This window comes from Monodelphis domestica, chromosome 1, assembly GCF_027887165.1.
Source record: "Monodelphis domestica isolate mMonDom1 chromosome 1, mMonDom1.pri, whole genome shotgun sequence".
NCBI lineage: Eukaryota > Metazoa > Chordata > Mammalia > Didelphimorphia > Didelphidae > Monodelphis > Monodelphis domestica.
In genome coordinates this window covers 669,787,418-669,812,506 of record NC_077227.1, presented here as the reverse complement: position 1 = coordinate 669,812,506, position 25,089 = coordinate 669,787,418, and the positions used below count along the sequence as shown (strand labels likewise).

Genomic DNA, 25,089 nt, shown 5'->3' with positions numbered 1-25,089 from the left:
AAAAAGTGTTCTGTATAGTCCATCCATTACCATGTCCTAGTGACTAATGATACTTACTTGATTGACCTGATTACAAAGAAATCTCTACAATGAATAACTCAGTAAAGAAATACAGGAAGTGCTTCCTCCTCTCAGAGTTTTTTACTCTCTAGGAAAAACAAACAAACAACTGATTTGGTGCTATTTGTATTATCTTTGGGATAAGCACATGAGTCCCTTAATAGTTCTTTTGCTCAGCTGCGAAGAAATAATGTCGATTTCAACTCCAAAGTCCCAGCTCTATCTAAAACATTTAAATAACCACTACACACTGCAAAACTTCACTCTGGGAAGTGGAGTGGTAGAAGGGAGTCTTATCTAAGCTCCCAAATGATGTGAAAAATAAAACACTGGGCCAAAATACATAATTTGGAAAAGGAAAAGGGGTAAAGGTGTGGCAACATCTTTTCCATTGCATTGTCCAATCTTTTAGCTTTCCCTTTTTCTTCTTTTCATATTTTCCCCTTTTTTATTAAACTCACAATTTTACTACCAAAAGGGCTGGGAATGAATTCAATTTTACATTAAAGCTCCAAGAGAGTGAGAATGAGATGATGAATAATGGACACATCATAACCAAATTCTGTTATAGCAGAAAAAGTAGCTGTCCTGAATAGTTGGTTTTAGGAGATTGTTTTTCTCTTCTTAAACAGATTTTTTTTTCCAAAGGAACTACATATAAATTAATTATCTTTGGATCATGGACTTATCAACAAACTGGTAACCAACATAAAATTCATTCAACAAGCATTAAAGAATGATTAAAAGCTCATGGCACTTCTCTAGGATTGAGGCTACAAGAACAAACATTTTCCTCTCCCTCATTACCAAAGTAAAAGTCTCTGCCCTCAAGGGTTTGCATCCTATTTAGACAGAAGGGAATCACCTAAATACTGTGAGTTGCTGCAGAAAATCAGCCAAAGTTCATGAGAACATATACTTTTCAATGAATGTCTCCACTAAAACTGTCTGTGCTGGATGGTTTCTTCATTCTTCTAGCAATTAGACTATCAACCCATTAGAATCATTTAAGAGGCTCTTTTGTTTTGATAGACTCAACTCTTCAGTGGTAGCAGCCTTAGAAGAAGGTTGATTCAACAATACCTAAGGAAAAGGTCTTGTACATGTGAGTATGTTAATAAGTGCCTATTGATATTGATGCTTCTCTTAGAACTGTAAGATTTTGACTGTACTGTACTAAGAATCTATGAACTATCTACTTAAAAAACAGAAGCTATGGGCAGTAGTGGTTAGAGTATTGATTGGCCCCAGAGTCAAGAGGTAAATTCAAATCATCTCTCAGATACTTCCAAGTTTTTTATAACCCTGGACAAAATATTTAACCCACCTATACCTCAGCCTCCTCATTTGTAAAATGATGGGTTTGGACTTGATGACTTATAAGGTCTCCTCAGTTCTAAGTACTAAGTCCTTATGCATTCAGGAAATCTAAAAAAAATTGAAATTGTACACAGGTGAATTTTGAAATTAAAATTAAAAAAAAAAAATCACACCCCAGAAGAAAAATATTTGCTTTAGAATTTTTAAGGATTGTACATTAAGAGATAATACTGACTTCCAGTCAAGATGGTGGCTTAGAGAAAGCTAAAGTTCAGATCCCGAAAACCCTTCCCTACCGAACTCAAACTTTATGCTCCTAGGGCACCAAAATTCAAAACAAACAACAGCATAGACCCTGGGAATCCTCCTCCTGGACCTGGATCAAAAGGTACCCCCTCCCCCAAAAGCCAGAACCCGAGATCACTCAGATCAAAGGGACAGGCAGAAGGAAGGTCCCAGGACCCATCTCTCCAACCCAGAGCACTGAGTCCAAGGCAGCAGAGGGAACCTCAGAGCCTTAGGGCTGGCTATTCTGAAGGCCACTTCCTGAAAACAACGTGACTCAGATGAGGGGGAACCCAGACAGCAGGGAAACAGAGACAGACAGGGGAGCCTGTAACCCCCTGGCTGGATCCTTCCATCCAGTCTCATGGAAGGTCCCTGCCTCAGGGCATACTCAGTTCAACCCAGGGAAAGCTAATCCTATCAGGAGCCCTCTGAGCTCTGGGAAGCCACAGCCCCTTCCCCCTCAGAGTGCTGGCTCTTCTGGTCAGCTAAGGCACAAAAACAAACACCCTGCAGAAAGAGCCAAGCCAGGCTCAGAGCGTGGAAGTAAGGCAACTGAGAAGCATTGGGAGGGAACTGAGGAGGGAAGTAACACGGAAACACCAGCAATTCCTGGCTTCCTGGGGAAGACAGAACAACAACTGCATAGAAAGGGACAATCTGCCTAGGGCTAAAACCTCTGAACACCAGACAGAGATAAGAAAAGCTAGGCCTCCCCACTCAGATAGAGATGGCAAACTCCACATAAGCAAAAAAGCCCCAAAATTCCAAGAAAAACAAGAAGAAGGGGGCAACTTTGGACACATTTTATGGAGCAAAAATACAAAATACAGAGGAGATAAAATAGGAAACACAAGTAAATGCCCCAAAACCTTCCAAAGGAAATGGAAACTCTCCACAAACCCATGAAGAATCTGAATCAGAAAGGATAAAAAAGATGGAAGCCTTCTGGGAGGGAAAGTGGGAAAAAATGCAAAAGAAATTCACGCATCAACAAAACCAGTTTGACGAAAGTGAAAAGGAAAACCAGGCTTTAAAGGTCAGAATTAGGCAACTCAAAGACAATGAGCAAGAATTAATAAAGCAAAGCCAAAAGACCAAGAAATTAGAAGAGAACATAAAATATCTCACTGACAAGGTAATAGACTTGGAAAATAGAGGGAGAAGAGACAATTTAAGAATAATTGGACTTCCAGAAAAGCCAGAAATAAACAGCAAACTCGACATCGTAATACAAGATATAATCAAAGAAAATTGCCCAGAGATCCTAGAACAAGAGGGCAATACAGGCATTGAAAGAGCTCACAGAATACCCTCTACACTAAATCCCCAAAAGACAACTCCCAGGAATGTAATTGCCAAATTCCAAAGGTTTCAAGCAAAAGAAAAAATATTACAAGAAGCCAGAAAAAGACAATTTAGATATAAAGGAATGCCAATCAGGGTCACACAAGACCTTGCAAGTTCCACTCTGAATGACCATAAGGCATGGAACAAGATATTCAGAAAGGCAAGAGAGATGGGCCTTCAACCAAGAATCAGCTATCCATCAAAACTGACTATATACTTCCAAGGAAAAGTATGGGCATTCAACAAAATAGAAGATTTCCAAGTTTTTGCAAAGAAAAGAGCAGAGCTCTGTGGAAAATTCGATATCGAAAAACAAAGAGCATGGAATACCTGAAAAAGTAAATATGAAGGAAAGGGAAAAGGAGAAAATGTTATCTTTTTCTTTTATTCAAACTCCTTTCTATAAGGACTATATTTATATCAATCTATGTATATTAATATATGGGGAAAATGTAATGTGTGAATAGTGGGAAAAGAAAAACCAAATAGAATAATCTTTCTCAGACAAAGATTCACAGGGGAAGGGGAGGGGAAGAAAACTCCTATAAGAAGGAGAGGAAGAGAGTTTTTATTTAAACCTTATTCTCAGGGAAATCCACTCTGAGAGGGAAGAACATCCAGATCCATTGGGATCTTGAATTCTATCTTACCCAACAAGGGAAGGGAGAAGGGAAAACCAAGGGGGGTATGGGGGAGGGAACACAAAAAAGGGAGGGAAGAAAAGGGGGGAGGGGGAGGGAACAAAAAGGGAGGGACTAGAAAGGGAAACATATCAAGGGAGGGGACAAGGGGGACTGATTTAAAGTAAATCACTGAAGAAGAAAGGTTAGAATTAGGGAAGGATATCAAAATGCCAGGGAGTCCACAAGTGACAGACATAACTTTGAACGTGAATGGGATGAACTCAACCATAAAACGTAGATGAATAGCAGAATGGATTAGAATCCAAAACCCTACCATATGTTTTCTTCAAGAAACACACATGAGGCTGGTAGACACCCACAAGGTCAGAATTAAAGGATGGAGTAAGACCTTCTGGGCCTCAACTGAGAGAAAGAAGGCAGGAGTGGCAATCATGATATCTGATAAAGCCAAAGCAAAAATAGACCTGATCAAAAGGGATAGGGAAGGTAATTATATTTTGTTAAAAGGGACTTTAGATAATGAGGAAATATCACTAATCAACATGTATGCACCAAATAATATAGCACCCAAATTTCTAATGGAGAAACTAGGAGAATTGAAGGAAGAAATAGACAGTAAAACCATATTAGTGGGAGACTTAAACCAACCATTATCGAATTTAGATAAATCAAATCAAAAAATAAATAAGAAAGAGGTAAAAGAAGTGAATGAAACCTTAGAAAAATTAGAATTAATAGACATATGGAGAAAAATAAATAGGGACAAAAAGGAATACACCTTCTTCTCAGCACCACACGGCACATTCACAAAGATTGACCATACATTAGGTCACAGAAACATGGCACACAAATGCAGAAAAGCAGAAATAATAAATGCAGCCTTTTCAGATCACAAGGTAATAAAAATAATGATCAGTAATGGTACATGGAAAACCAAATCAAAAACTAATTGGAAATTAAACAATATGATACTCCAAAATCGTTTAGTTAGAGAAGAAATCAGAGAAACAATTAATAATTTCATTGAGGAAAATGACAATGGCGAGACATCCTTTCAAGCCTTTTGGGATGCAGCCAAAGCAGTAATCAGAGGTAAATTCATATCCCTGAGTGCATATATTAACAAACTAGGGAGAGCAGAAATCAATCAATTGGAAATGCAAATAAAAAAACTTGAAAGAGATCAAATTAAAACCCCCAGCAGAAAACCAAACTAGAAATCCTAAAAATTAAGGGAGAAATTAATAAAATCGAAAGCGATAGAACTATTGATTTAATAAATAAGACAAGAAGCTGGTGCTTTGAAAAAACAAACAAAATAGACAAAGTACTGGTCAATCGAATTAAAAAAAGGAAGGAAGAAAAGCAAATTAACAGCATCAAAGATGAAAAGGGGGACAGCACCTCTGATGAAGAGGAAATTAAGGCAATTATTAAAAATTACTTTGCCCAATTATATGGCAATAAATACACCAATTTAGGTGATATGGATGAATATATATAAAAATACAAACAAGACTAACAGAAGAAGAAATAGAATTCTTAAATAATCCCATATCAGAAAATGAAATCCAACAAGCCATCAAAGAACTTCCTAAGAAAAAATCCCCAGGGACTGATGGATTCACCAGTGAATTCTATCAAATATTCAGAGAACAGTTAATCCCAATACTATACAAACTATTTGACATAATAAGCAAAGAGGGAGTTCTACCAAACTCCTTTTATAACACAAACATGGTACTACTGATTCCAAAACCAGGCAGGTCAAAAACAGAGAAAGAAAACTATAGACCAATCTCCAACACAGCTCGGCAGCAAAAACTAGAAAGAGAAATCCCATTCAAAATCACCTTAGACAAAATAAAATACCTAGGAATCTATCTCCTGAGACAAACACAGGAACTATATAAACACACCTACAAAACACTCTCCACACAACTAAAACTAGACTTGAGCAATTGGAAAAACATTAACTGCTCATGGATAGGAAGAGCCAATATAATAAAAATGACCATCCTACCCAAACTTATTTATCTATTTAATGCTATACCCATTGAACTCCCAAAAAATTTCTTTACTGATTTAGAAAAAACCATAACAAAGTTCATTTGGAAGAACAAAAGATCAAGGATATCCAGGGAAATAATGAAAAAAAAACACAAATGATGGGGGCCTTGCAGTCCCAGACCTTTAACTATATTACAAAGCAGCAGTCCTCAAAACAATTAGGTACTGGCTAAGAGACAGAAAGGAGGATCAGTGGAATAGACTGGGGGCAAGTGACCTCAGCAAGACAGTATACGATAAACCCAAAGATCCCAGCTTTTGGGACAAAAATCCACTATTCAATAAAAACTGCTGGGAAAATTGGAAGACAGTGTGGGAGAGATTAGGAATTGATCAACGCCTCACACCCTACACTAAGATAAATTCAAAATGGGTGAATGACTTAAACATAAAGAAGGAAACCATAAGTAAATTGGGTAAACACAGAATAGTTTACATGTCAGACCTTTGGGAGGGGAAAGACTTTAAAACCAAGCAAGACATAGAAAGAATCACAAAATGTAAAATAAATAATTTTGTCTACATCAAATTAAAAAGTTTCTGTACAAATAAAACCAATGTAACTAAAATCAGAAGGGAAACAACAAATTGGGAAAAATCTTCATAGAAACCTCTGACAAAGGTTTAATTACTCAAATTTATAAAGAGCTAAATCAATTGTACAAAAAACCAAGCCATTCTCCAATTGATAAATGGGCAAGGGATATGGATAGGCAGTTTTCAGATAAAGAAATCAAAATTATTAATATGCACATGAAGAAGTGTTCTAAATCTCTTATAACCAGAGAGATGCAAATCAAAACAACTCTGAGGTATCACCTCACACCTAGCAGATTGGCTAACATGATAGCAAAGGAAAGTAATGAATGCTGGAAGGGATGTGGCAAAGTAGGGACATTAATTCATTGCTGGTGGATTTGTGAACTGATCCAACCAATCTGGAGGGCAATTTGGAACTATGCCCAAAGGACAACAAAAGACTGTCTGCCCTTTGATCCAGCCATAGCACTGCTGGGTCTGTACCCCAAAGAGATAATGGAGAAAAAGACTTGTACAAGAATATTCATAGCTGCGCTCTTTGTGGTGGCCAAAAATTGGAAAACGAGGGGATGCCCATCAATTGGGGAATGGCTGAACAAATTGTGGTATATGTTGGTGATGGAATACTATTGTGCTAAAAGGAATAATAAAGTGGAGGAATTCCATGGAGACTGGAACAACCTCCAGGAAGTGATGCAGAGTGAGAGGAGCAGAACCAGGAGAACATTTTACACAGAGACTAATACACTGTTGTATAATCGAACGTAATGGACTTCTCCATTAGTGGCGGTGTAATGTCTCTGAACAATTTGCAGGGATCTAGGAGAAAAAACACTATTCATAAGCAGAGGACATTCTGTGGGAGTAGAAACACCGAGGAAAAGCAACTGCCTGACTACAGCGGTTGAGGGGACATGACAGAGGAGAGACTCTAAAGGAACACTCTAATGCAAATATTAACAACATGGCAATGGGTTCGAGTCAAGAACACATGTGATACCCATTGGAATCACGCGTCGGCTATGCGGGGTGGGGGGGAGGAAAAGAAAATGATCTTTGTCTTTAATGAATAATGCTTGGAAATGATCAAATAAAATATTATAATATTAAAAAAAAATAGATAATACTTTTTATTGCTAGAGTACCTTTCCTAATAAAGTACTCTAAGAGTTTTCATATTCTACCTCTTAATCAGAAGACCTGAAGACGTTAGCTCAGTTAACATTGTCCCTTTTTCCTCATCAAGTTGCAGTCCACTTTACATCATCATTCTGCAGAACCTGATTGTTCTGTAAGAGACAAACTTCATATTTACACTCTATCAGCATTCTGTCTCTTGGACCCCTCTGAACTGAGGGCAGAAAGAAGAGCTCCTCTCCAATTTCCTTTTGTGGAGGTCACTCAAACCAGCCATCTCTTCATTTCCCACCTTGTTGAGCTTCTTTGGACTTTTCCATCATTCCCTAGAAACAGAACTCTTTCCCTTTCTCCTTCTGTGTTTCCCATAAGACTCTAAGAGACTGTCTTTCTTCACTTTTTATCTCCAGTGTTTAGCACAAAGCCTGGGGACATAGGAGGGATTTAATGACTATTCATTGACTGATTGTTTTGTTTTGATCATTTCTGCATTAGCATAGGAAACTCCCAGGAAGGAACCACCTCTAGCAATTCAGATTTACAGTTGCTCTACAATTTGTTGGGATAGAGCTAACTGGGGACACTAAATACTTCAGTTCTCCTGTGAATTGGTAAGAATCAAACTACCTATATTTGCCAAAGGTGGGGCTTGTAACAAAGTCCTTTGGACTCTAAAGTCAGTTCTTTATCCTATATAACATACTGCTTCCCATAGCCATTTTAAAGATTGGCTGAGGACACAGAAATTATTTGCCCAAAATAATACAGCTAGAAAAGGAACAATAAAGTGGAGGAATTCCATAGAACCTGGAACAACCTCCAGGAAGTGATGCAGAGCAAAAGGAGCAGAACTAGGCGACCTTGTACACAGAGACTGATACACTGTGGTACAATGGAATGGAATGGATTTAGTGTCAATACAATGTCCCTGAACATTCTGCAGGGATCTAGGAGAAAAAACACTATCCACAAGCAGAGGACAAACTGTGGGAGTAAAAACACCGAGGAAAAGCAACTGCTTGACTACAGGGGTGGAGGGGATATGACTGAGGAGAGACTCTAAATGAACACTCTAGTGCAAATACCAACAACATGGAAATGGGTTCGAATCAAGAACACATGTGATACCCAGTGGAATCATTCGTTGGCTATGGGAGAGGTAGGGGGAGGGGAGGAAAAGAAAATGATCTTTTTTTCCAATGAATAATGTTTGATAATGAGCAAATGAAATAATGTTTAAAAGGGAAAAAAATAATACAGCTAGTCTGTGGAAGAGGCAGTAGTAAAACAGGTAATATGAAAAACTGAGTGCCTTTTCTGTGCACTGTGGAGAGTACTCGTTTGTTAATCTATCATTGAATGATCTAATTCTTTTAGCAAAGCAGCCTATTTAATCATACCATTAGCCAACTGCATTTGTCTTTTTCCATAAGGAGAGGTTCTCACTGAGTTAGTCCTGATTATTTGACTCAGGATAGAATATATGGAGTCTTAAAGGTTATCCTAAAAATGTCATGGCAGACCTGAACTTAGTTGAACTGGAAAGATTTAATATTTGTCCTTCTGCTTTCTTTGACTTCTATGCAAGTGAAGCCCAGCTTATGAGCGAGGATAATAACATTACCCTCACCTTTGATGTGGGTCCTTGGTTATGTATTTTACTTTATTAATTTGTCATGGTTTTCATAAATAAGGACAGTCTCTCTTACTATACAGGGAACAAGTAATGATTACAGGAAAAACACAGGACAATGTCTAAACAAATATGAACAAGTTGAGAATAGTCATGTTATTATGTTATCCTGACTGTCATTCTTTTCTTTTATAGACAAAATCCACATAGCATATACTTGTAGAACTCCCTTCACAAGTTATATCTTCCCCATCCCCAACCGAGTCATTCTCAGGAATAACTGTTGCCCCAGATTCCTAGGAAGTCTTACTCATATAGCTCATGCTCCTCCAAAAACTGTGCATGGTTTTTTTTTTTTTTGTTTGTTTGTTTTGTTTTTTAAACCCTTGCCTTTTGGCTTATTAAGTATCAATTCCAAGACAGAAGAGCAAATGGAATTAAAAGATTAGACCGGAGTCACACAGCTAGGAAGCTGAGACCAAATTTAGACTCAGTATCTCCTGTCTCCAGGTCTGGTGTTTTATCTGCGGAGCCACCTAGCTCCCCTTATGCTAAATTTTAATAATCAGCTGGTAGACAATATGAATTCAAAGCAAAGGGATTTTTTAAATGCCATAAGAATGTTTATGAAACATGCTCATCATACATTCGTGGCATATTTTAACATATACCCCGTCCCCAATAGGAGAGTGAGGAAAAGCTAAGAGTAGCCTGTTGTAGAGAATATATTTGCCCAAGTCAAACCATATCTCTAAAAACTTCCAGTATCAAAGGGTCCCAATAGCCTTTCCTTTCTCATGAAAACTTCCTATTGATCTTCTCATCAAAGTTCTTGTAATAGCTTAAAACTTCATTAAGATTTTTGAAATATTCTATATTTTTTAATCAAGAAAGAAAACAAATTATCAATGATACAGCTTGCAGAAAGTTTGAAAGAGCTATTTCATTCAAATAAATCTGCAAGAAGGGTACGGTGAGTTAACCATAACACTGATGGGGCAAGTTCATTTTACATCAAAACTTTTCTTCCATGATTTCTCTCTTCATATCTTTATCTTGGATTCTTGTTCTCTCTCGCCAAATGGACCAAGCAAGTCTTTTAACTTTTAATTAAATGAGTTTCTACATGGTGAAAACTTATCTAAGTCCAGAAGTAGAAAATACCCATTGGACAAATTATCTAGCAAGAATCTTCCATTATAAAATTAAAAAAAAAACAGTAAATAATGTTGGGGACACATCATCTTTTTAAAAAAAAAACAAGTACACAAATTGTCCTTATTTGCAGGTTCACATATAGTGAAAAGAAGGTTCACAGAGGGAGCATAACATAATGGACAGAAGACAAGGCCTGGAGTAAGAACAATGTGGGTCCAAGCCATTCTTCTAGTATAGACCCGGGCTTAAGTACTATACCATTCCTGTGATTCTCGCCTCCTCATCTCTGTCCTCTAACTTCCCTGGATTCCTTCAACTGAAGTTGAAATTTCATTCTTTTTTGCAAAAGATCTTTCCTGCTCCTCATTATTGCTTGCATCTTTGCTTTGAGATTACTTTAATTTATCCAGTATATATTTGGTTGTTTTCTACAATAGACTGCCTTTGTAAAATTTATTTTATTTTTTACTTTAATAACAAATATCCACATAAGTTTTCTGATATTATATGATCCATATTGTCTCCCTCCTTTCTTCTCTCCCTGCTCTTGGGACTGACATGTAATTCAATCTAGGTTATGCATGTATTATCATGCAAAATTATGAGTAAATAATTTTATAAACCCCAAAGCCCAAATCATATACCCAAATAAACAAGTGATACCCAAATATGTTTTAATCTGCATTTCTACTCCAATAGCTCTTTCTCTGGAAGCGGACCACATTCTTTTTCATTAGTATCTTAGAACTCTCCTGGATCATTGTATTGCTGTTAGTAGCAAAGTCTATCATGTTCAATCGGTATTTTGGTTACTATGTATAACGTTCTCCAGGTTCTGCTTATTTCACTCGGCATCAGTTCTTTCAAGCTCTTTCTGAAATCATCCTGTTAATCATTCCTCATAGCACAATAGTATTCTATCATCATCATATACCATAATCTATTCAGCTATTCCTCATTTGAGGGAAATCCCTTTAGTTTCCAATTCTTTGCCATCACAAAAAGAGCAGCTATAAATATTTTTGTACAAAAAGATCCTTTCCTATTTTTTTTTTATATCTTTGGGATACAGACCTAGTAGTGGTATTACTGTATCAAATGGTATGCATTCTTTTATAGCCCTTTGGCTGTAATTCCAAATTGTCCTCCAGAATGGTTGGATCTGGACTGCTTTATTTTATATTTTCTTGTAAACTCAGTACTTTGTAGCTCCATAACACAATGTCTCCCGCATAGTAAGTTCTTAGAAAATACCTTTTAAGTAATGACTGACTTTGACACAAACTGTGTGACCCTGAGCAAATCATAAGGACTAAGTATCCCAAAGTCTACAAGTTACATAAGTTGATTTTTTTTGTTGTGGGGAGAGAGTGGGAGAGCTTGATCTGTTATTTGATCTAGATAGGGAACTTTCTGAGGAAAAATCTCCTTGTAAATACATATCAGAAACTGTTCTGAAATATCTGTTCTCAAAGAATATTGTGGGTGTAAACTTCATTGTTCGCTTTAGGGACAGTAATCACACTCTTTCCCCTTTCAAAGGATTTGTAAAAATAAAATGAAAAAAAATTGATTGACAGAAAAGCTACCATTTTTTTTAGTTAATCTTTTCCTGTTTTGCATATATTTTGCATATGTCAGCACATCAAATTCAAAGGATGAGATAGAACTGTTAGGAAGGGATTTGAGAATTCAGCAAATCCAACACCCTCATTTTACAAATAAGGACACTGAAACAAGTTAAATTACTTGTCTCAAATAATATAGCTAGTAGTATCTGAGGCATGATTTCAGTTCAACACTTTCCAATTACCAGCCTAACATTCTAACCATTGAAATACCTAGCTACTATTGATGATTAATAAAAAATAAAAATAAAAAATGAATATAATATGCTCTATGTCTATTCAAATCTAACAAACTGACCTTGATATATTTTAAATATCCTCATATTTTTTAGTTGCAATGAGATATGATATATAAATGGGTTTAATAGTACATAGGGGCAGCTAAGTGGCAAGGAAGCCCTGATTTCAAATTTAACCTCAGACACATGCTAGCTGTGTGACCGTGGGCAAGTCACTTAATCATGTTTGCATGAACTTCCTCCTCTGAAAAATGAGCCAGAGAAGGAAACAGCAAGCCACTCCAGTATCTCTGCCAAGAAAACTCCAAATGGGATCACAAAGAGCTTCCCTTAACTGAAAGGATCTAACCACAAGGGGTAGAAAGAATGGTGTTAGACTCATCACTTTACCTTCCCAAGGCTCAAGATTCATATTAAGGAAGTTGACTGTAGAAGGATCCCCTGGAACAATGTATACTACCTTTTCTAAATGACATTTTTAATTTGTCTTCCATAGCCCAATCTTTTGCAAATTCCTTTGACTCTGTGCTCTTTCCAGTACTTTCAAGAATATTCAGTTTCTACAGTCTACAAGATTGATTAATGTGGGTTCAAAACAATAGCTATCATATTTTATTATATTTTATATTATATTTATTTTAAGCTTTTATGTTACATTTTAAGCTTTGGAGAAAGCATTTTATAAATATTTCATCTAAACAACAACCCTAGGAAATATGTGTTAATCTTATTATCCAAGATAGATTCTATTATCATCTCCATTTTTCAGATGAGGAAACTGACTCAGAGGTTAAATGAATTGTCCAAAGTCATATTGGAACTCAGATTTTCCTGATTCTGCTTCCAGCATTGTGCCACAGAAATACCTCCAGACAAACAAACAAATCCAAGATACATAAAAACATTAAGAAACTTTTATCTACATCATCTCCGTTGAAACTCAGGTAAATTTTATAGGGCTACTTTTTAATGTTATTTTTTTAAAATTCCTTACAAAAATAACATAGAATATAGTTTTCTGTCTTCTGTTCTCTTTGATATAAAGTGACTTGTTACTATTAGAACTTTATTGTGAATGTCTAAAACTTGTCTTCATACACCTAAAAACTGGACATAGGATCAGCTAGGTGGTTCAGTGAATGAAGAGCCAGGTCTGGCAAAGGAAGTCCTGGGTTCATATCTGAACTCGGACACTTCCTAGAAAGTTACTTGCCCTCCATTGCCTAGCCCTTACTGCTCTTCTGCCTTGGAATGGTTATTTAGTATTGATTCTAAGACAGAAGGTAAGTGTTTAAATAAATAAACAAACAAACAAAACTTGACATGTAGCTGGGGATTTTTTCCAAATTACTTTTCTTTCAGAAGCTGCAGAAGATCTTTGTGTCTTCTGTGTTTAAAATGGCCTGGCCTATTCCCAAGTGGGGCAGAGTTTACCTAAGAAATTGTGGAATTTAAACAAGCTACACCCCAAACACACATACAAAATGCTTTAAAATTTTAATTCATTCAAAAACAGACTCAACCTTGCAAATATGAACCTCATAACAATCTCTAAAAGAGTTTTTTTTTTCTCTTTTGATCATTTTTACTTCAATCCAGGAGAAAGTTGTATGACTGTAGATTTTTTTTTTTTTTGGTTAAAGGATACAGAAAGAAAGTCTCCTCTGATTTTTAATCTGGCTTTCTGACATCTCTTGAAAGAAACCTTTTTAACTGCTGTATGAACTAACCACTGCATGCTAATTAATGACAGATATTCATCTTTGACACATTTAATCCTGATCTGACATTAACAGGGCTTTCCATTGTTAGGTATTTATAGTATCTCCCAACATAGCATAGCTATTTGAGATTATTATTAACTTGTTTAATAGGAAATGGTGTCCATATTCTTCAAGTTGACATGAATACTTATTTTTTTTGAAATGAAGACAAAAGCTCCTCTTCAGATTAACTGAGTTGATTTTAAAATTAATTTTCTACCACTTTCTGTACTTCATTTTGTTGGATAAATCAAACACAACCTATTATAAATGCTCTCTATATACAAGATCTTTTAAAAAATTCTATAAATCTTAAAAGTATTTCTTCTTGATTTATACTAGAATAGCTTTGCATTAATTTTTCTATTATAAATAAAGCCTTCCAGGGATTGTGGATTTATTCATTTACCAACTTGCTCAAAAAATGTAACTCTGTCATATCACTGCTGAGCTTATACCCCAAAGAGATCATAGAGAAAAAGATTTGTACAAAATATTTACAGCTGTGTTCTTTGTGGTGGCAAAAAAATTTGGAAAATGAGGGGATACCCTTCAATTGGGGAATGACTGAACAAATTGTGGTATATGTTGGTGATAGCACTATTGTATTCAAAGAAACAATGAACTGGAGAAATTCCATGTGAAATGGAACAACCTCTAGGAATTGATGCAGAGTGAAAGGAGCAGAACCAGGAGAACATTATACATAGAGATGGATACAGTATGGCACAATTGAATGTAATGGACTTTTCTACTAGCAGCAATGCAATGATCCAGGACAATTCTAAGAGACTTATGAGAAAGAACACTATCCACATCCAGAGAAAGAACTGTGGGAATAGAAACACAGAAGAAAAACAACTGCTTGATCACATGGGTTGATGGAGATATGACTGGGGATGTAGACTCTAAATGATCACTCTAGTGCAAATATCAATAACATGGAAATAGGTCTTGATGAATGATACAAGTAAAAGCCAGTGAAATCGCACATTGGCTACAGGGGTTGAGGGCAGGAGGGGAGAGAAAGAACATGAATCATGTAACCAATAGAAAAATATTCTAAATTAATTAATTAAATAAATTTTTCAATTACATTTTTTAAATTAAAAAAGTAAAGGAAGAAGAGGGAGAAAAAAAAACAAGGAAAAAAGTAATTCCTACAATTTCTATGTATGTTCTATGAGGTAATATCTGTAAAGTGCTTAGAGCAGGGCTTAGCACATAGTTGGCACTTTATAAATGCTTATTTCCTACTCACCCCCACTCTGATGTTGTTCTCCCTTTTTGAAGAGGTTCAATGACATCTTGGCGTGCTGCCATGACATGCTTATTAGTTAGATTTAAGTGAGACAAACTTGTACAAAGTTATCATTCTCACTCTTTCTTCTAGAGTCTTCCACATCTAGTCGCAAGACAAAAATCAGGTGTCTGATCATGACCAAGGATAAAGTAGAAGACTTTGCCATCTTCTATATCTAAGTTCTAAGCACCCCATGGTTCCTGGATCAGTCAACTTCATTGTCATTGGAACAAATCTTTCTACCTGTTCTGTTAGGGGAAATCTTCACATACTTGAGGTAGACATGCCTCTCACTCACTGATGGGGTTTGAGGTCTATAAGTTATTATTAAAATGGTTTAATCCCATTTGCATAGAGTTTTGTTAGGGTATGGCCACAGAGCATACTTCAGCTTCTTGGAGTCACAGGGGAGAGTTGGGTGAAAGGTGGACACTAAAGGTGGATTGCTGAGAGCCATCAAAGACTATGCTGTTTGACATGGTCACATGTGGAAACCAGGAATTGCAAAGCAGCCCCCAGAAAGGATGGAAACATCCACTGAAACCCTCCCAAGTGACTTTCCTTATTAACATCCCCTTATTATTCCAATTGCTATGATTATTATTGTTACATAGTCCCAGCAAAGATAGATGAGAACAACATGCTTGCAGGGTTAAATCAGATGTCCCACTCTGTCCCCCCCAGAATATTACCAGGAGATCCCACCTACAAAATTAAACCTAAGGATTCTTATATACCCACTTAGATAGGACCCTCTTTTCTAGGCATAAAAACTTCTAGCAAATTTGTGTTATGTTGATTCTACCGTCTGACCCTGCACTTAGCAACAATGATTTGTTGGCTATCTCCTTAGGCTTTAAGTCTGTTGTTAGGTTCTATGGAAACATGTATATTGAGAATGAAATTGTATGCCAAGTAGATGTGTGATCATGAGGGTATAAAATAAAACTAAGCCTCAGCCAAGGAAGAACAGTTTATCTTGTTGATGAGCTGCCCTGAAAGAGGGTCAGCAAAGCCTCATACCAGAGGTGCTACTCCTCCAGGATCACACCACAAATAAATAGTATGTGGACCTTAATCTCAAGGATCTTCTGGGCTAATAAGAGGAGAATGCTCAATTAATCCTCTATTAAGCAAAGACAGAATTTCTAAATCTCAACGAACAATTAATTATCTATTGAACATAAATTTAATAGTTAAAATGCCAGTCTCAAGATCATCCAAAGACTCCAAGCAAGAGTGGATAATCTTTAAGTATATGATTTCTGAATCCTCATGAAAATCTATAAATTTCTAAAAAAAATCTATAATTTCTAAAATATCTTGTTTTGACTAAGAAATAAAGTGGTGGATCAATGAAATAGATGAGCTTCATTATATACAGCAGTAAATGACCATAGTATTCTAGTGTTCTATAAACCTAAGATTCAAGATTTTGTACAAGAATTCAGAACTTGACAGAAACTGCTGAGAAAACTGGAATCTCTATGGCAAAAACTAGGTATAGACACATATCTCATATCATAAACCAATAAAAGGTCAAATCTGGTATATGATTTAGACATAAATAGTAATATAAGCAACTTATTGGGTCATAGAATAGTTTACCTATTAGATCTATTAATAAAGTAAATAATTTATGGTCAAATAAGAGATAAAAGTATAATGAGATATGAAATGGATCATTTTGATTTCATTAAATTAAAAAATAATTTTCAAAAATAAAACCAATAACACAAAATTAGGAGAAAAACAGAAAATGGGAAAATTTATACCAGGTGACTCTGACAAAAGTCTCATTTCTCAAGTATATTGAGAACTGAGCCAATCCAATAAGAATATAATTGATATTGAAATTCCTCAGTTGATAAATGGTTAAAGGATGTGAATAAGTAGTTTGCAGATGAAATCAAAGCTATGTGTGAAAAAGTATTCTAAATAAGGCTTGATTAGGGAAATACAAATTAAAACAACTCTGTATCACCCTACAATTATGATATTGGTTAATATGACTGTAAAGGAATATAAGTGTTGGGTTAGACATGGGAAAATTCAGATACTACTTCAATTTTGGTGAAATTGTGAATTTATTCAACCATTCAGAAGAACAATTTGGAAGTATGTCCAAAAGGCTATAAAACGTGTAAAATCCATGCCCTTTGATCCATCAATATCTTTACTAGATTTGTATTCCAAAGAGATTTTTTAAAGGGTATGTGTGTGTGGGGTGCAGAAAGGACATATTTGGGAAAATATTTATAAAAGCTCTTTTTATAGGGACAAAAAATTGGAGATTAAGAGAATGTACATTAATTGGGGAATGGCTGAACAAGTTGTGGCTTAAGATTGTAATGGAACATTATTGTGTTTTAAAAGTTGACAAGCAGGATGATTTCAGAAAGATGCAGAAATATATATATATGTATATATATGAACTAATGCATAGTGAAATGAGCAAGATCAGAAGAACATTTTACAAAGTAAAAGCAATATTATATGATGAACAACCATAAATAACTTAGCTACTTTCAGCAATCCAAGACATCTCCAAGGAACCTATGATGAAAAATGGTATTCACTACCAGAGAAAGAATTGATAGAATACAAATGCAGATTGAAGCATACCATTTTTCACTTCATTTTCTTCAGGTTTTAAACAAATGATAGGTAACTTCTCCCACAATATGACAAATATGGAAGTATGTTTTGCATGATAATGCATGTATAACCTATTTGAAATTATTTATCATCTCAGGGAGGGGTGAAGAGAGGAAGGAAGAGAATCAGAATCCAAAATGTTAGAAAACAAATGCTAAAATTTGTTTTTACATTCACATAGGAAAAACAAAGTATTACTGAACTAAAAAAATAAATTCTGTCACCTTTCATCTTGGTGTTCATCTGGGGGTCTGAAGAACAGAGGTTACAGGTATGTGGTAGAGTCTACACAATGCAAAAGTGGATTTTTCCATATGAAAATATCACATGCATTTATCTTGGCTGGTCCATTTTTAACTGTGGCTGTGGGGGTATGTCATTGAATATGTTCGAAAAGGGATGAATTCAGCAGGGGAAAAGATTCTACTTTTCATATCCCACAAAATTTTATATGAAGCAATCCCTTACCTATATATATTTTTTCCAGACACCACCTGTATTCATACAGTTAAATGGGAATCCTTTATAATTGGGGAGGAGAGAAAATAGAGAGAACTAATACTTGTCGAGTAAATTTTGTTGTCTGAAGTTTTCGCCAGGCTGCTTGTTTTATTGGATATGTCATCCAAAAGTCTACTTAAATTCATATGATCAGCAATATCATAACTAGAGTTTACAATATGAATCTTAACTGTAACCATGGACACATTTATAAATGAGAGCCTAGTATCACTGGCTCACAGAATTTCAAAATCTCAGAGTTGGAAGAGATTTTAGAGTCAACCAAGCTTAATTAGAAACTCTTCAACAATAGCACTGAGAAGTCAATCAACCTTTTTATGAAGACCATTGGTAAGCAGGAACCCATTATCTCCTGAAGCAGCCCATTCCAATGCTGACTAACTCTAATTGGGATTTTGCTTTTCCTTACACTGAGCCAAAATCTTCTCTGTAACTTCCAGCCAGTGTTTTAAGTTGTGCCCTCTGAGGCAGAGAAAATTAAATTCAATCTCTCTTTCAAATGACAACCTTTTAAATACTTAATGACAGTTATCATGGCACTCATAGGACTCTTCCTTGACAAAGTAAGCATCCACAGTTCCTTCAACATCTTATGGCTTGATTTTAAGGTCTGATAGTATCCTGACTGCTGTCCTCATGTTTTCTGTGGATAAGTCCACACAGAACAATGTATCTTATTTTTAAATCAATACCTTCTATCTTAGAATTAATACTGTGTATTGGTTCCAAAGCATAAGAGAGGTAAGGGCTTGGCAATAGGAATTAAATGACTTTCCCAGAATCATACAACCAGGAAGCATCTGAGGCCAGATTTAAACCCAGGCAGAACTTCCCACCTCTGGGTCTGACTTCCAATCCACTGAGACACTTTTTTTTTCTGCCTCCAAAATAGTGTATTTTTTAACATATATTGTTGAAATCTTCTTTTCATTTTAAAACATTACTTTTCAGGTAATGGTATATTCAGGGAAGCAAAGAATGTTCAAAGAGGCAAAAATTGGCAGCCTGGGGTTTAGCATTAATTCTGAGTCAAATTCTAAAACATGACTTCTATTAACATCAATCAGTATTCCCCCATTTGAAACTGATCTGCTCCTTTAAAAAGTTAATATGATTTTCTGGAGTATTTTTATGCCATCAGAAATGAGGAATGTGAGGAATACAGAGAATCATGGAAAGATTTATATGAACTGCTACAGAATGAAGTAAGCAGAGTCAAGAAAACTTTATACAAAGTAACTACAACAATATAATAAATGGAAATAACTATATCCCCCATGTAATCAAAACTAAATGTTATTCAATTAAAAAATTAAGCATGATTTGAATGAAGAGATAGAAGAAGCCATCCCCATTCTATATTTTGGTGGAAATGGGAGGTCCAGAGGTATTGCAATTGTCTGTTTTCAAACCTTTTAATGAATCCATCAGATGTGATGACATTTTCTATTTGTGTATAAATCACCAAAGTGGGTATGATGTGACTTAGGGAAGAAGCATATGGATACTGAAAATATTAATATTAAAATACACACACAAAGTGTGAGATGGAGGATGTTGGGGGAAAACTAATATGTTGTAAGAAAATAAGATATAACAATAAATACTTAAAATATGTCTCTTGATGGCAGGATAATCTTTATTTTTCATTTATTTGTATATTCAGTATTAAGCACAGTTTCTGACATATTATAAGCACTTTATAGATGTTTATGTGTTGGTAGCCTGCACAGTAAAAACTTATTTTTCAGATTCTGTAGAATTTTTTAATTTCATAAAAAAACAATGTTATTATGCCATTTCATCAATCAGCAATCATTTTCTGAGTATCTAGAGTATATAGAGTATATAGAACACTCCAGGAATTTTGTTAGGTATTGCCTTTGTTAAAAGAGGTACAAAAAATTATTTCTGTCTCCAATGATCTTACAGTCTGGTTGGAAAGATACAAACATAAATGTAGAAGCTAATTAAAAATCAATTGAATGCAATCCAATAGGCATTTAATAAACATCTACTATATGATAGACAATATCAATGCAGAGATTTTTAAAAATCCTCAAAAAGCTTGTTTTCCAGAGGAGAATAACAAATATACACAGAGGTAAATAAAATGAATAAGAAACGAATATAAAGTAACCCCCCCCCCCCAAATAGGGAAGAACACTACCAAAAGTTTTTGTCTTTCTTTGCATCCCCAGCACTTAGCACAGTGATTTGCATATAGTAGACTCTTAATATAAATGCTTTTTGATGGACTGACTGACAACCAGAGGATTCAGCCATGGCATTTGGTATGAGGGCACTTGAACTGAGACTTAAAGACACATCTGCTGCCTACCAGAATAGAAGAGCTATTAAGAGGTCTTTTTCTTCTTCTGGGTAGTAAAGAGCAATCATATAGGCTTCATGAGAGGTTCAACTGAAGAAATAAAAAAATGTGAAAAATGAACACAGCAGCCTATACCCTAATCCCAACCAGGAACATAAAGGAAAGGCTAGATATGTGATTAGAATGATATAAACCCATTCCCACTATCAGAAAAGCAATGCAGAATGAAAGTACAAGCTATATTGGTGGTAGGTCAATACTATCATGTTTTGCATATTAAGAGAAATACTAACATTACTATATTATAGATGATTGTTATTTGATTGTTCCAAACATGTACAACTCTTCATGATCCCATTTTATTGGTACAGATCCTGTATAGATTAGCCATTTCTTTCTCCAACTCATTTATCAGATGAAGTAACTAAAGCAAAAGTTGAGTGACTTGTCCAGGGTCACACAGCTAGTGAGTATTTAGGTAAGATTTGAACTCAGGTCTTCCTGACTTCTGACCCAATCCTCTATCTACTGTATTGCCTAGCTGGCCTTTATAGCTGATATCCATATGTAAATTTTGGTACAATAATATTAAGCCTGAAAGACAGGAAAGAAGTCTAAACTTTTGTGTTCACTTTCTCACATAATCTTCCTCCTCTGAACTTAAAACATCATTAACTGTTCCCATTGCATCAATTTTAATTTCCTCCAGAGAATAATGTACTCTCTAGCCTCTTTCCTCTTTTAGAGTTTAAGTCTTTCTTAATTAAAGTTCATGTGGTGTCTTTTTTGTATTTGACATACATCTAAAAAGCTCTGTAATGCCTTTCCTTTAAGAATACCTTATACTTTAATTAAGTTCCTATTAATTTCTTTTATTTTCTGAAGAAAACACTTGATTTCTTGAATCCCTCATAGAAATATCATACTTGAGATCTAATATTATCATATCATTATGATCTGTTTTATATTGCTTGTCATCATTATTCCAATTAAAAAAATAATGTCACTGACAAGATGCCACAGAATAAGATTTTTTTCCTTCTAGATATGATCATATTATCATGGATAGGTGAAGCAAATCGATTCATCACTTGCTAACTTGAAGCAAGTCGATGGCCTGTCTGGGCCTCAATTTCCACATCTATAAAATGAGAGAGGTGAGATTAATTCAGCTCTGAGGTTTCTTCTAATTCTAAACTTATTTGATTGTGTAAGGGACATCCTTAAAAGAGAAACCAGGCTGATTAGTTCCTTTAAATATAAAATGATGATTGGTTTATAAACTGTACATTTTTATTGATTGATTGATTGATTGATTGATTTGTTTATTTATTTACATCATTTGAAGTACTTCATATTACATATGCCAGGGTGACATAGTCCTTGGGATTTTATTTTTTTTAAATCTCTCTTCTGCACATATATTTTTAGAAGTAATTTATTCTTTTCTTAGTTACTTGCTATTTTTTCACATTAAAGACATAATATTTTTCTTCTACATAAGCAGCTCTCCTTTCAATCTCTGAAAAATATCCACCAAACATTTTTTTAAACACTTCATGCTTTAGGATTTTTTAATTGTTCTCTTGTTTGTTTTTGTCCTGTATCATGATTAGTATCTGAAAAGTTAAATTAAACTCTCTCTGAACTTGAGTTCTTAATATTTTATATACTCAAACCTCATTATTTTTCCCTTTTTTCTTTTCTTTTCCTCAGCACTGATTTTTTTCAGTTCTGTCAATACTGAGAGATAGCATGCATAATCCTTTAGTATACACCAAGTTATGCTTGAACATTTTTCTCCTATCTGTATTTTTAAAAAGGAAAATTTGTTGTGTTTTTGTTTTTATATAATTTAGGTTTTCCATTGATTTATTCCTTTTTCCTACTACTCCTACAGAGAGCCATCTCTCATAATAATGATTTGTCATAAAAAAAAGAGAAAGAGGGAAAAAGTTTCATAAAAATAAAACATCAAAAAAGTTTGATACTCTAGGTAATATAAAATAGTCCTGTTTTCCCTTGTTCTACAAAGGAGCTTGGGTAGATAACTGCTCTTGTCTCTTTGTTAGACAATGTTTGGTCCATGTAATCTTGTATTATTGATTTTTAATTGATTTGTTGTCTTCCATTTACATTTTTGTAATCATTGTCTATTTTGTTTTTCTAGTTCTCCTTCTTTGACTTTGCATCAGTCATATTATGCTTCTCTTTATTCATCATGCCATTTGTTTCTTACAAGCAGAGCATTTATTGATTACTTTGTACTAGTAATAGTTTGTTCCATTTATGGGCTATATGATTTCTTAGCCATTCTCCAAATAACAGGCATATTCTTTGTTTTCATTCCTTTGCTACCACAAATACACACATAAACACATAGTTTCCATATGTATTTTAATGTTGCTGTTGTTGTCTATAGGGCCTTTCTTTTTCATCTTTGACCTGAGAAGTTAGACTAAAGGTTATAAACTCATAGATTCCTTGTATTAAGATCTTTATAAGTAAGAAATTTCAGGGAAAGATGTTGCCAATGATGTGGACTAAGAAAAGCAGATCTCCTGGAGAAAATGATGTAAGGATAGCATTATTCCAGATGGTCTAAGATGACAGCAATAGATGTCCCCAGAAATCAGATTGCTGCTTCATGAGATTCCAAGTGAGCTATTGAATATATATAATGAAATGAACCTTGGGGAATGAGTTACCCAATCCTTTCATGCCTTTCCATGAGCTGATATTTTATTTTCATTGTAAAACCCTTGTGCCAAATAGGAGAGTGTCCCCTAATGGCTACCTGTTAATGAGTCTATCAATCATTTTAATATCATGTTAAGAAGTACCTTACCCAAGCATAGTTAGATCCTCCTTGAAATGTATAGTAACTTCCAGTCCTTATATATCCTGGTCAGATAATACTAGAATATATAGATATCCTATCTAGGATGACTCATTGGGAGAGTATGTCATGTTTCCCAATGAAAACAGAGGAGGTAGTATAGAAAATTAATATTGAATTGGGGTAGTTTTTGAGAAATTGTTCCCCTTTCCCCCCTTCAAATCCTTTTGATTTTAAAGCTCAGACAATCTCTCCTCCAGATTATGAAACTGAGTTAGATCTTCCCTTCTTTTGTCTAGATCTTTTGTTTTTGTTAAGGATAACAGAATTAAGGTTCTATCCCTGGGCTGGTTTTTGTTATAGGTAGGGTTGAGGTCTGCTCCTTATTTATCTATAAATAAGAACTGTCTTAGGTAAAGAAGTCAGTAAGCTCTAGCCACCATGGCAGTCCAGCCACATGGAGAGGAAATAGGAGAGGGTCTGTTGGTGTCCTCCTGAGACACACCTGTGATGAAGTAGTGAGCAAGGAGTTGAGGTCTCTTTCAGCATGCTTGTTTTCCAATCAGAGACATCCAGGGAAGAGACTGGATAATGACATTAGAAGGGAGTTATATTGACTTTTGTGATAGGATGTCATGCTCTCTTTGCCTACCCAATTTTCCTGCTTAGTTGCCGATTCTCTCTTGGCCCCTCTTTTGCCATCTACTCCATTCACTCCAGTTCTCTGACATCTATTCAGAATGTGGAAGGGATATGTTAGCTAGTTGGAATTCTTGTTTGACTGATCAATAAATTAACTTACATTAAATATATGCACCTCCAGAGAATTTCATTCATTATGGATCTCTTTAGGGGACAACTGAGTCAAAGTACATGGAAATTTTGTCAATGTTTTGGCATAAAATCCAAATTGTTTTCTCAAGGTTCATAGTATTTTTGGTGTCATTTTCTCATTTGATTTAATTAATAACATTTTGCATTTCTCTTCACATTATATTTATTGCCTTTTTCACTCTTGTTCTATACTATAAACTTTTTGTGTTATTTTCCTTTGTTGTTTTCTTTTTAAAATGTTTATTTTTTTCCAGATTAAATTTTGATAAAATTTTAATAATAATTTTCTGATTATTTGCAATTTATGTTTTCTCTCTCCCTTTCCCTTCCACTCCTCCCCACTCCCTAAAACAGCAGGTATTATGATATAGATGGTACAAATGGTATCATATAATACATAACCTCCATGTTCATCATATTATGAAAGAAGATGCATATTGCTTACACTAGAGAAAAATTCATAGAGGAAATAAAGTGAAAAATGGCACGCTGAAATTTGTGAGACAATAGTTTTTTGTTCTTTGTCATGAGTCCCTTGGAGTTACCTGGATACTAGCATTGATATATATTATAAACTTAATCAAATTGTTAAGGGTCCCATTGATTTCCATTGCCATATTTCCACATCATAACCAACCTACATGGCATAGTGACCTTGGGCAAGTCACTTAACTGATATCTCCTTCAGTTTCTTCATCTATAAATTGGGTATAAAGGTAGCTCCTACCTCTCATGATTGTTGTAAGAATAAGATAAGATATTTGTAAAGTACAT

General features: G+C 35.1%; 1 protein-coding gene across 5 annotated transcripts in view; it reads right to left on the bottom strand.

Moving 5' to 3' along the window:
* SLC8A1 (solute carrier family 8 member A1) overlaps positions 1–25,089 on the bottom strand; it is a 504,419-nt gene that overhangs the window by 417,837 nt on the left and 61,493 nt on the right. The gene's annotated exons all lie outside the window — the stretch shown is intronic.